Consider the following 12,195-nt stretch of genomic DNA (forward strand, 5'->3'; position numbering starts at 1 on the left):
GTCCAGATTTCCTTTAAAAATAAATTAATGAATTTGAACCTTCGAATGTAGGAGAAGAGGTTCTGTTGCTTGAACTTGTTGATACTACTAATGTTAATTCCTCTGATATACGCAGATGGACTAATAGAGATCCTGTACTATCTCAAGTCAGGTCACGTATTCTGGATGGTTGGAATGGTAATTTTGAATTAAGTGAAGATTATAAACCATATGTTAGTAGAAAAAATGAAGATACAGTGTTGAAAGGTTGTATTTTATGGGGAAATAGAATTGTTGTACCGCCACAGGGACGAGATAAGGTTACTGATGAGCTTCATGACACTCATCCAGGCATGGTGAAAATGGAAAACTTAGCTTGATGTTATGTATGGTGGCCTCATATTGATAAAGATTTAGAGAGGAAAGTAAATTCATGTAAAATGTGTCAACAGTATCGTCACTGTGCTATTGATAAACAGCCGTTGCATCTTTGGGAGTTCCCTAGTAGACCTTGGTCTCATATACTGTACATATAGATTGTGCTGGACCTATAGAAGTACAAATGTTTTTAATTGTAATTGATGCATATTCTAAATGGCTTGAAGTTACTGCCATTCATGGTCGTACTTCTCAAGTTACAGTGTCTAAATTAAGGCATATATTTTGCATGCATGAATTACGAGATGTAATAGTAAGTGACAATGCTACAGTAAGTTAAGTATACCTTTAGTTTTACCAGACCACTGAGCTGATTAACAGCTCTCCTAGGGCTGGCCCGAATGATTAGACTTATTTTACGTGGCTAAGAACCAATTGGTTACTTAGCAACGGGACCTATAGCTTATTGTGGAATCTGAACCACATTATAGCGAGAAATAAATTTCTATCACCAGAAATAAATTCCTCTATCTCTTCATCAGCCGGCCGCGGGAATTGAACTCCGGCCCATCGAGTGACAGTCTGAAGCTCAACCGAGTCGGCCAACAAAGGGCTATATTACAGCTTTTGCTAGTGGAGAATTTCACAGTTTTGTAGCTAAGAATGGAATTCATCACATTGCTATTGCTCTGTATCATCCATCTAATAATATATATATATATATATATATATATATATATATATATAAATATATATATATATATATATATATATATATATATATATAAAAATATATATATATATATATATATATATATATATATATATATATATATATATATATATATATATATATATATATATATATATATATATATATATATATATATATATATATATATATAGTTCCTCGTGGACGAGTCGGTAGAGTTCTTGGATAGCACTCTGCTAGGCCTCAGTTCAAGTCTCTGGCCGGCCAATGAAGAACTAGAGGAATTTATTTCTGGTGATAGAAATTCCTTGCTTGGTACAATGTGGTTCGGATTCCACAATAAGCTGTAGGTCCCGTTGCTAGGTAACCAGTTGGTTCTTATCCACGTAAAATAAGTCTAATTCTTTGGGCCAGCCCTAGGAGAGCTGTTAATCAGCTCAGTGGTAAACTAAGGTATACTTAACTTATTTATATATATATATATATATATATATATATATATATATAACTTATTTATATATATATATATATATATATATATATATATATATATATATATATATATATATATATATATAGTTTTATCTTACAACCTTTCCTTAGTGGTTTTAATGGTTCAGTAATAGTATGGCATAGTGAGGAGACTAGGTACCTTTTGGGTTAACTGTCAACATGACCGACTTACGTTATATGCCACTTCCTCGCAGCAGCACCTTACGAATGACTTCCATGGGCCTCAACTGATACAAGTTAGATATGGGGGCCGTCTACGTTATGCCTACAGGTTTCTACGCCTGCACCTTCATGAGAGGATCCAGGATTTTTGAGAGATGTCGGGCAGGACGTCTACAAATCGCCGTCATTGCTGGGAAACATGTTTGGTGCAAAGGACTTGTGGGTGCCGCATTCAACATGGGCTTGTGCAGTCGCAAGCCATTCAGGATAGTTGGATTGGCCAGGAATTCAAGATGTGAAGAGAAGCATGGGTTTGTACAGTTGCAAGCTGTCCAGAATATTTAGACCATCTAGAATGCAAGATGTGGAGTGATGCGTTCTATAATGAACTGCGTATTGGAATAACAATCGTGCATACGAGACAAATAATTTTCGTATCTAGTAAATGTGGTTTGCTACGATTTTGGAGCTGGCCCTTACTCAACTTTTGATTGGACAGTTATCGTACCTGGGCGGGGGTGCCCAGAGGTAGGTGGACCTAGTTCCTATTAAGTCTGTGACGAACTATGTGCTGGCCTGGCAGAAGTACATCCTTTCCAGGTCCATTCGTGTCGATGTTGGCGGTTTTCATGATTAGATACAGCCGGTATCTGACGCATGCATTTATGCTTTCCTGACCAAGGCCTAAGTGCATGGAGACAGTTTGATCTTTGAACATTGAACCGGTGTCATCACTGTTCAGGGAGAAGGGATTGAGTGAGTGCGTATGGGTGTTGCACTCTCTAATGGTATATTATCAGAGGAACAGACAATCAAGAGGGGACTTTGGTTTTGGTGGCTGGGTGTGATTTGCCTTGTGCAGTATATAAGAACAACCACCGTGAAGATACCTTATTTGCGGCAATAGAAAAGTGAGTAGGGTAACTCATGAACACTTATATCTTTTCCAGACATTATGTGGAAATACCCAGTTGTGCTGCAGTGAAATTCCTGTGTTCTCCATTATGCATTTTCCCATTCTGTTCTCCATTGTGCATTTTTCCGTTTTGAACACTGATGTTGTTTAACACCATTTCAGGTTTTAATATGTGATGTGTTTCTTTTAACAGGAATTCTGGGTTCGTGCTGTGAGGACAAATTTTTCGGCTGGGGCGTTCGTTTACATGCTGCAGTATGTGACATTTATTTTGGTCTAGAGTAATTATGATCTTTTTACTTCGTTTGGTGACTAGGGTGTTAGTCACTAGTATTGATTGGTCTAGAATCATTAATCTGAATATTTGTGAATCAGAATTTCCTCTAGTGATTATTTCCATTTATAGGGGGTGGAATTCGCTCCATTTCATGATCGTAGCTTTTGCTGAATTACTTTCGTTAAATTTGCAAATAAAGTCTAGTTTTGTACCTCAGTGTTTAATTCCAGTAGGCTTTTGTTTGAAGATAGTTTCAGTGAGAGATTCAGTGAGAGGAGTCGACAGGAGAGAAAGAATATGCTGACCCAGGGCCGGCCATTTGTTACTGGAGAATCTTAGGGGAGTAAGATGACACAACGCTGTTCTTAATCTTATAATAGATATAGTAAGAGATTATGACCCTACCTGACCTGGGTATAGGGTCATTAACATATATATATATATATATATATATATATATATATATATATATATATATATATATATATATATATATATATATATATATATATATATATATATATATATATATATATATATATATATATATACATACAGTATATATATATATATATATATATATATATATATATATATATATATATATATATATATATATATATATATATATATATATATATATACATATATATATATATATATATATATATATATATATATAAATATATATTTATATATATAATGTTAATGACCCTATACCAAGGTCAGATAGGGTCATAATCTCTTACTGTATGTATTTTTTTAAGATTAAGAGCAGCGTTGTGTCATCTTACTCCTCAAAAGATTCTCCAGTAACAAAAAATTTGGCCGGCCGATCTGGGTCTATAAATGGAAATCATATATATATATATGACTATTTATCACATCACCGTGATTCATATACAATCAGAAAGCCTTTAATATCAATTCTCTCTCAATGTAATATATTTTCATATATCAAAATACCGAAGGGAATTTTAAGGTCCACCCTGGGATCGAACCACCGTCCCGTGGGATCGACAAACCAGTCGGCCGACTGGTTGGTGTGTCAAAACAAGACTTTATTTGCAAATTTAACAAAAGTAATTTATTAAAAACGTTTGCTTTCGATCATGAAATGGAGCGAATTATATATATATATATATATAAATGGAAATCATATATATATATATATATATATATATATATATATATATGCACACACACACACACATATATATATATATATATATATATATATATATATATATATATATATATATATATATACACACATATATATATATATATATATATATATATATATATATATATATATATATATATATATATATATATATATATATATATATTGCTGTTTGTTTGAATAGACTAAATCATCAACTACTGGCACGTGCGTTATGAATAATGGATATGCCAAGAGTTGGTTGCATGGTCTAAAAAGATCCCGAAAATATTGGAAAACTATGCCGACCTATGCATCATCATCATCATCATCATCATCTTCATCATATGCGCACATAAGTCTGTCCTGTACTTTTCCTTCAATATCCCCTCCACACCTTCACCTCTACTTAAGAATAAACTTGAAGGCTACTTAGACAAATAAATAAATGAATAGATAGATATATACTAGCGACACAAATAGAAGGTGCGTGTGTAAGCCGACACACGCATGATAAAAGGGTCAAATGAGGTCCGAAGACTCCGAGTTTCTGTGGAGGTCACTTACAAAACAACACAACTTCTGGTCTCTATTAAAAAAAACAAAAAACCCGCGTGCCAGCACGGGCTCATGGTCATAAGAGCACCATGTAAAGACCAACCTTAAACCAATGCCTACGCAGCTCTCAATCAATCATTCTTGCCGAGTATAAACTTGCAGGCACTGTCTCTCGCTCTCGCTAAAGTTTTTTTTTTTTTTATGAAAGGGAAATGTACAGAACGATTGTTTATATGTTTGTGTGTGGAGAGAGAGAGAGAGAGAGAGAGAGAGAGAGAGAAAGAAAACGTAAATTCTTAAGAGATTGTAGTTCAATCTAAATTAGTCTGACATCGTTTCATGACGAGCATTTGCTTCTAAACAGCCTTAAAATTGAATATGAAATTTGACTTCGTAATTGCTTTGGTCAGTAGGAAGAGATTTGTCCTAGATATCAGTTGGTGTTTATGCCAACACGGGTTTTAATTCTTCAAGCTGTACGTAAACATCAGTTAATAATTGAAATCTGAAGAAAGCAGTGTGCCAGGAAGAGAAAAACGAAGATTATTTTGCGTTGCTCCTTAGTCTCTATGAAGTGGGATCCATACCAATTCAATTAAATGTTTTTGAAAAGTGCCTGGACCGAAATCCCCTAGCCAGGTAGGTTAGACATCATAACTTGCACAGCTTGAGTAGTCTACTCGATGGAGTCCAGGCGAAGTGGTAGCAGCAGTTACTACTGGTTTTGGACAGAGGATCCATCCAGCTGAAAAATGTACCATTTAATAAAGGTGGTGAGATTTAGCAGCAGTAGTAACGAATACACTGGTAGGGTCAGGTATACTTGATCTAGTCATAGTGATTGCGTTCTTGGCTGCTTTATCAACATTTTCTTTATGCTTCCTGTTTACAGTTCCGATATATTTACACTGGCACCTGCTTCCTGTAATTTTTTATGAAATAAAAACCCGATTTGTTGGAATAAGGAATCTTTATGAATTATGTACAACAGTTCTGAGAGAGAGAGAGAGAGAGAGAGAGAGAGAGAGAGAGAGATTCTGAGTAACATTTAAAGCCTCTTAAATGAGGTTCATCATCACTATTATTTAGGAATTAATAAGACCACAGAGTCGTGAATGTCAATCCTGGTCTCAGTCAAAGAGTCCATTGCAATCTTGGGAACCACTGGCAGACAAAAGTCCTTCATACTCTTTGTCCTTACCCCAAGCGAAGGAGCTCTTTATGCATGGTAGCCCTGCTCAAATGAGGAAATTTGTTTTCAGTACAAAGTAATCTTGTCCATGTTGTACTCGACTGTCACGGACACTGATTTACTCTCTATTCTTTGTGCCATAAAAGCCTGTGTTGGTATTATCAGAATGGGTCAACTCTGAAGGATATACATTCCAAGTACCGTAGTTGGCCAGCTGATGGAATCCCCACTGGGGCTACAACAGTGTAGTGATAACTAGTCTAATCATTTTAAAATGAAAGGCAAAGAATATCCAAGGCATTAAACTTATATAATACGTACAGAAAAAAAAAAAAAGTTAATTCAAATCGGCAGCAACAAAAAACTTTATGAAATATATATTGGAAAATAGGGCACCCATAAGTTTGAGGATAAAACTTTCAGCAATTAAATAAAGTTACAGAGGGGTACTGACGAAGGGCAACTGGTTAAACACATGAGCGTTTTCTGGAAAGCATGAATCCTGGACGCCAAGAATTAAGGGAAAAGTAAATAAATTCAAACTGAAAAATTAAAGACCTTTTGTTTCTGAAAACGTTTTAAATGCAAAAGTTAAACTTGGAAGGGACGGTACATGAAAGACAAAGGCGGTCTGGGAGGGACTCCCAATAAAAATAATGCTGCAAAGAACTTTTGATTGGCGCTACTTTTCGCCAAGGCATTGGACACGAACATTCATAGAAATGCCTTAACATCCCCAAAATGCAAGTCATAGAAACTCAACAGATCACTCGAATTCTTAAAAAAATTTTAAGACACAGTGAAACAACCCACCATTTAGTTCTCAAATGCTGTAAACACTCCGCACATAAGTCAGACAACCTATATATTTGTTTTTAGTTTCATCATGATTAGTTGAAGTGCTAAAGCTGTACACTGGTATTAACTCTGCAATGACATACTGCAGTAGATTTCACAATGGCAGTATATTTTATTTATTCTATAGTAACTAGTAAGCTACTTCCTAGAAACTTTGATTCATCTTCCCTCTAGATTTCAACAGCTATGCACAGTTTGATTTCAGATCATGGCACCCATCCAATAACCACATTGCGTTCACCTGAAGTCCATTTGGAGATAAAATATTTTTTTCAGTGCTTACAATTAATTTTTAGTCATACTTCCATGCTATTAAATACCATGTTATTAAAATCTCAACTCAAAGTAAAGATTTACTCAAAACTAATAGATTAAAAGTAGTAACACATTTTAAAATTTGCAATAACCCAGCTTAAACTTTTACTCCGATTATTTATTAACAATTGTTACTGGTGGACGTATGAACGTTCAAATTCACATATGCATCCTCTATAACATTATACAGGTTAACCATCGAATAAGTGAAGCTTAATGATAAAGCAATCATCAATGCCAGGCTCCATTTCTCACATCAGCTCAGCTTGGAAACTTCTTTTGAGGGTAAAACCAACAACAGAGATCTTGACTAACCCAAGCAGTGCTTTCATTGCCTTCAATATTCATTTCAGAAAGCCTATTCTGTAAATAGTAGAAAACGCCTTAAAAAATGCAAGAGCATCACCTAAGTCACAGATCGTAGTTAACGTTAATTGATGAAATGAAGCTTTCACTCAAGATAATTTTTTTTACCGTACTGATAAACTTACAAAGCCTCCGAGTATAGATTCCAGAAAAAAAAAAAAAAAGTGCTTTCAAACAAGTGGTCGGATAGTTAGGAATACTAAGTAAATGAACATAAAATCTGGTGTTAAAGAGACACTATATTTTGGGTTTATATTTTGTATACTATAATTGGAGTTTGTATATTGTATGAATTTTATATTGCTCGATATATTTCGACACTAATCTTACCTAGTCAAGTTAAGAAACTTTAATTACAAATTTAATCAAAACTATGACCAAAGTGGAACCTATAATTTACGTTACGTAAAGTACCAAAACAAAGTTCAGAGGGTGTTGTGGCTATTACAATTGATGTTGTATCTAATCACCAAAAAAAAAGTCACGTATCAAATTTCAAAGCAATGCAATGCTACAATGTTAATTTTTTTGTCCTGAAAAAAGTCAACGTCGTTATAGTATAAATTCTCAGAGCAACTAACATTAATTGCTAAAACTAACTTAAAACTTTCATTTTCTTATTGAAGTTAATAGTGAAAAATCTTGAATTATATTTCCCAGTTCCAAATACGCAGTTAAGCTACTTTACTGAACATTATGATGAATAAAAGCAGAAAAACAAAGTATGAAAAATCTGAAAGTTCCAGTTAAGCAATGTTCCTCATTGGACGGTTGGGTATTGCTCTCAGCTAGCACTCTGCTGGTCCCGCGTTCGATTCTCTGACCGGCCAATGAAGAATTAGAGGAATTTATTTCTGGTGACACAAATTCATTTCTCGTTATAATGTGGTTCGGATTCCACAATAAGCTACAGGTCCCGTTGCTAGGTAACCAATTGGTTCTTAGCCACGTAAAATAAATCTAATCCTTTGCGCCAGCCCTAGGAGAGCTGTTAATCTGCTCAGTGGTCTAGTTAAACTAAGGTATACTTTTCCAGTTAAGCAGTTACGTTACTTTTACAATCCTAAACAAAAAAATAACTTCTAGCATCTACACGGGAAAAAAAAAAAATGTTTAGCTGGTTTGTTGTTTGAACCTCTCGTATACACTTACTTATTGGTTATAAGACCTATAGGTACAGGTTATGATAGGCGCCTCCACCCCTACAGGGGCAGGGGTAGAGCTAAAAAATTGGTTGGTTCACAGGAAACCTAAAGTTTCTAACCTCAAACTTTAATAAACCAACCTTGAAGAGCATGCATTCTATTTTTCCAGTCGTATGAATACAGTAGTAGTGTCTTTAGTTCAAGTTTTTCACCAAAGTGTCCTATTTCTCACAGGAGAAACTAAGTTATCTCGGCTCCAAAAAGTTCGGATTCACTAGTACCTGGAAGTATTTTTAAAGTGATTAGAATGGTATTGTGGCCAAATAAAAGCTCCAACGTAAGAATTACTATGCATAATTTAAGAACACTAAAAACCCATCCTTTTACACCAGTGTCACTTGGCATAAAGCTTTATCAAAGAATAGAATTCTCTCCTCCACAGATCCTTGCAAATTTCCATTACTTTCTCAACTGGCACATAATCCACAATACTACATTGCCCAGATCCTGAAAGCAGGGGCGTCATTTAGGGGGGGCTGGGAGGGGCAACTGGCCCCCAAGACTCAAGTTGCCCCCCAGCCTAAACTTGGCCCCCCCTCACCCCCCAAGCCCCATGAAGTAACAGCGGCTGGTATTCCATTATTCCCACCAAGTTCAAATGTGTCATCACATTAAGTTATATCTATCTATTTTATGTGCTTCAAAAAGCACATAAAATAGCTCAAAATAATAAACAAAACCAGCTGATTAGGCTCGCTTCGCTCGCCAAATCGTCTCCCCCCCCACCAAAAATCTGTAAATCTGAAATGACGCCCCTGCCTGAAAGGGGTTCAGTTTGTAGTACAGAAATACAGGACCCCTGACCCATCGAATAAATTAAACACGTCATTAGTGACCGCAGCAAGATAATGCAAGTTTACGGGGTAAGTATTAATATTACAAAGAAATAAAAAAAAAAAAACGTTCACTTTATCAAACAAATAACAGGCAAGGTTATGACAATCACCGAATGGAGAAAGGTGTTCAAGTCTGAATAACACAGTTGAAACAAACACACTTATTAGGGGGAAGCAGAGAACTTGAAATATCAAAGATATTTCAGTTAAATTAACATTTAAACCAATAACTTTGCATGAAATTCAGTATAAATATAAAGCTATAAGGTCAAGTATTGAATAACAAAGCTAAATTACAGTATTGACTAGCAAGGCTAAATTCTTAGTGAAATATATAATCAATGTAGAGCTATAACCTCAAGTATTGAAGAACAATGCCAAAATCTGAAGTGAAACCACTTATATAACAAAAGTAATCAAAACTTACCGTCAGCAGAAATAGTAAAAGCTTCCTAGCCTTAACTCCCTAACTTCACCATACGATACATCACAGTTCCACGAGCGCACGTACAACTTTAACACAGCCAACTGAGAATTTCTTCTCTAACGCCAATAGGGAATCGACTATAAACCGACCAGTTCCATAGTCAAACAGAACAAAGAAAACCCTAGAAGCTTCGTCGACTTTGAAGCAACGAGTGAACTTTCGTATGGTGTGGTTTCACTGAAGTAAGGATCATTTAGGAGAGTCAGACAAGGATCATTTAGAAGTAAGACAACATGCGTCTTCTGTTTTTGCTGTATTGCAACTGAAGGGACTTTATTGACGTTCTATCGCCGGATATTTTATTTTTATTTTAATACTTCCCAGTTCTTCGATAACATTGAAATAATAGAGAAGACTATTTAATTGCCGAAAAAATGAGTGAAAAATTTAAGCGTATAGCATCAATGAAAACGTAAAAATTTCTTTGTAAAGCTTTTTACATAGCTAAATATACTAAAGGATGGGGCACCTCGTACGGTATTCTTTATTCTCTTTATTCTTTCTTACTGTAAGTTTCTTATCTGGTCCCAATTAGCCAAAGGAATTCTGTGGGACCCGCAGATTCTTTGACATCATCATACGTTAGAAAAGACATTCGAAGAATTGTATGGGGTTCTCCGTATTAACTGTCAAATCCACACTATTATCACACTCAGAAAATAAGTCTTTCACTTTTTCTGGAAACACTAATTTCAGTCCTTTCGACATCAATCTCGGGGCAGCAGATTTGAAGGCTCTAAAACCAACATTTTAAGTCATCTTCGCTCAGGTAATTTGATGTCATCTGTAGTTAGTTTTGTGTTGATTCGTTACTAAATTGTAAAAGGCTGTGTCTAACCAAGAGCGTCTCAACTCCATTAATGACAGGAGTAAACGGTGCTTTAAGGCATCAATGTTTACTACAATCTAATGAAAAAAGGCATCCAAAAGTTGCTTTGCAGTCTAAACAAAAGAAACTTGGGGTTAAGTAATATACGCCAATACAATAGTGTTGAAAAAAAAAAGAAGTTTGTCGAGAATAATACAATAGATAATAAAGAAGACACTGCTTTCCATGCAAAAGCCTTGGTAAGTGCTAAAATAGGGGAAAAGGGAGTTCTTAAAAAAATTAACATATATCTGCGTCCACATTAAGAAATCAAAATTCCAGTACAATTTCTTATTGTGCATAGAATAAGCACAATGCCGCAGACTTTCAAAACGTCATTAGGTAATAGAGGAGCCAAAACAGAAATACCCATAGCGTAGTTCAAGTGGTTTTCAATTCCCTTCACGGAACATTTTCAGACAACATTAGCTTCACTTAACGTTACGCATTCATTGATAAAGAATTTTAAAGAAAGGGAATAATTCAGAATGTTGTTTACATCTGTGCCATGTTTTATTGAATAACTTCATTTGTTTCCTCCACCGCACTAGACTTGTCCTCCGCCAACGAATAGCCTGGCAATGAGTTTGCATCCCATACCCTAGTTTTATATATATATATATATATATATATATATATATATATATATATATATATATATATATATATATATATATATAATTGTACAGTGTGGCCCAAAAAGAGGCCTACTTGCTTCCTGTGTTGGCTGCATGATATGAATTTGCTGGGAAGTAAAAATGTTAAAAGCAGAGGGTCAGTAAGAGTGTTAATTATTTATAAACACTCTTAGCAATATATATATATATATATATATATATATATATATATATATATATATATATATATATGTATATGTATATATATATATATATATATATATATATATATATATATATATATATATATAATTATTATGATTAAACTTGCAAGAAAGAGACTATGTAAAACTTCCTTAGTAGTATGTAGGCCTAGATGTAAGACTAAGTAACTGAACACACACATATATATATATATATATATATATATATATATATATATATATATATATATATATATATATATATATATATATGTGTGTGTGTGTGTCCAGTCACTTAGTCTCACATCTGGGGCTACATACTACTAAGAAGTTTTACGTAGTCTCTTTCTAGCAAATTAATCATAATTATATATATATATATATATATATATATATATATATATATATATATATATATATATATGTGTGTGTGTGTGTGTGTGTGTGTGTGTGTGTGTAAATACACACACACACATATATATATATATATATATATATATATATATATATATATATATATATATATATATATATATATATATATATATATATATATATATACATACGTATATATTGCTAACAGTGTTT

At 34.1% G+C, this 12,195-nt stretch overlaps 1 long non-coding RNA gene across 1 annotated transcript; it reads right to left on the reverse strand.

Annotated features, from left to right (window-relative positions):
- Positions 1 to 5,972: 5,972 nt before the first annotated feature.
- Positions 5,973 to 10,049, reverse strand: LOC136850062 (uncharacterized). The gene is made up of 3 exons (XR_010856520.1): positions 9,860 to 10,049; positions 8,677 to 8,817; positions 5,973 to 7,388 (listed from the first exon to the last, which is right to left on the reverse strand). It is a non-coding gene; the product is annotated as an uncharacterized lncRNA (long non-coding RNA).
- Between the last annotated feature and the right edge of the window lie 2,146 nt (positions 10,050 to 12,195).

Source organism: Macrobrachium rosenbergii, chromosome 2, assembly GCF_040412425.1.
Source record: "Macrobrachium rosenbergii isolate ZJJX-2024 chromosome 2, ASM4041242v1, whole genome shotgun sequence".
Taxonomy (NCBI): domain Eukaryota; kingdom Metazoa; phylum Arthropoda; class Malacostraca; order Decapoda; family Palaemonidae; genus Macrobrachium; species Macrobrachium rosenbergii.